Source organism: Urocitellus parryii, chromosome 1 (assembly GCF_045843805.1).
Source record: "Urocitellus parryii isolate mUroPar1 chromosome 1, mUroPar1.hap1, whole genome shotgun sequence".
Lineage (NCBI taxonomy): Eukaryota > Metazoa > Chordata > Mammalia > Rodentia > Sciuridae > Urocitellus > Urocitellus parryii.
In genome coordinates this window covers 211,715,153-211,717,409 of record NC_135531.1, presented here as the reverse complement: position 1 = coordinate 211,717,409, position 2,257 = coordinate 211,715,153, and positions in this window count along the sequence as shown.

The following is a 2,257-nucleotide window of genomic DNA, read 5'->3' as shown; positions in this document are numbered from 1 at the left end:
TGATAGGAAGTAAATAATAAGATATAAAAAGGTTTTTAGGTGGGGCATGCTTTTTGTTCTTTGAGATTACAAACACCCAGTGGAATCTGCATGAAAGTCATTCAGATGAAAGGCAGGGTATAGCACCTTTCTCAGGCACAATAGCAATCCTGCCTACCATTTGCTGAATGTCTGATAGACTAAATAAAGGCACTTCAGTATGATTCTGGAACAGTGGATGTAGGGCACAGAGTTAAGGTGGCAGAAATTCAGAGCCGTCTCAAGGTCACAGGGCTAGGAAGTGGCAGGGCTGAAATTGGAAGCCAGTTTTTCCTGCTTCTAGCCTATCCTCTGAATCTCTCTAGATATAATTTACTTTGTTGCTGGTTCAGTATAGTTATCCTCAGAGTACTTTTTATTCCCCTGAGAGAAAAGATTAAAATTCAAATTGTAGATACTGCATAGAAAAGCATATAGTCTTGGTACGGAGGAAAGCAAATGTTTAGGGTGATTCTCCTGGCTTTCATAAGCAAGTTTTCATATATAAACACCTTAATACCTAGTAAGAACTTGAAAACCATGTATAATCTAAAAAAAAAAACCAACCATGTATAATCTAAATGGTATTGTTTATCTCTTGTCCTCTAGAATTATCATGTTAAAGATCAGCTTACATAAAGGCAGCATCTCCCATTAACCCTATTTCACAAAGCTCAGGAGAAAGACATTCATTTTGGGAGAGATGGTTTCAAATTCTATGATGAGAAAAAAATGTTTAGGGAACTACCACAGGTCACCTGGGAAAGCAGAGTCTATAGGTCATTTGCTTTTTTGTGGCGTTAATACAGAAGTGTAATACTTCTTTATGACGGTAAATGTCATATGCAAAATGGGGGTAGGGAAAGGACAGAGCAAGTATCACTTCAGTCTGTAATAAGAAAAGTCAAGAGTTTGATCTATGTTCTGGGAAAAAAAGCAAAGCTGGTTAACCAAGGTACAGGAAGGGAGGGGATGTCATATTTGGTGTGTTCACAAGCTGTTTAGTGGAAATGTGGGTCAATTTTTCACAGCATAGCTTTTTAGCCTGAGTCTGACCTGAGTGAGACTTTTTTGTAGAATGATGTTTGATAAAACCAAATTTGTGTCAAGCATTTTGGGAATTACTTTATCATATGGCTGAATGGCCATAACTGTGTCAAACAGGTAGAAAATATGCTTTTTGAAATGAACTTTTAATCCTCACTTTCTACTATGCAATACTTTTATATCTTAGGTGCCTGATATAAATAGTGTTAAAAATCCGAGTCTGAACTGAAGGCATCAAACTTGGACAGTTTGTGTGTACAGCTTATCATAAAGTATAAGTATTCATGAATGTATACAAACCGAGTAAATAGTGCATTACTACATTAAGCCTGCAGATCATAAAAGTATTGTTACTTTATATTCGTTTCCTTACATAACTGTGGACTATGAAATCAAAATCCAGTGCCTTTCTGAAATAAAGAAGGCTTTTCAGAAAGGAGATTTTTTTCTTCTTCCTTTCTCTTTTTCTGTCTCTTTAGTTTTCTAATCAAATGAGATGAATGTTTTGAAAGCAGACTTTAGTTTTTTAAACCTGGTCACCTCTTGACACTTCTATGAAGCCTTTAAAAGACATTACCCACGTACTGAAACTTGGTGCTTATATTTACTGTCCTATTGCTATTCAACAAATTACTGTGAACGTAGAGGCGTAGCTTGTATTTATGACCGGTAAGTTTCTGTGGATCAGGAGATGAGCTCTCACTCTCAACTGGGGAGAGCCACACGTTTAAGCTCCCTCAGGTTGTTATCCAAATAACTTCCTATGGCTGAAAGATTCATGTAGCTTACTTTTTTTGAAGCCGGCAAAAGAGAGAGAGGCTTCCAGCAAGACAAGAGTCTTCAAACAATGTAATCACAAGGGTGAAATCCATATTCTTTGTCATTTAATGTAACATAATCACTGAAGTGACTTCTCCTCACATTGCCATATAGTGTAATACAATCATTTGAGTGGCATCCAGTCACCTTTGCTATATAGCAAAACATAATCAAGGAGTCACATCCTATCAAATGTGCCATAGCCTATTTGCTAGAAGCAAGTCCCAGGCCCTACCCTGAAGAAGCAGGATTTAGAAAAAAGTATGAATATCAGGAAGCAGAGTTAGGGCACCACCTTAACATTCGTTTGCAATATACCACTCAAGGAGTTCACAGACTTGGTAATATGAAGGTGTTGAACTTTCTTTAAACA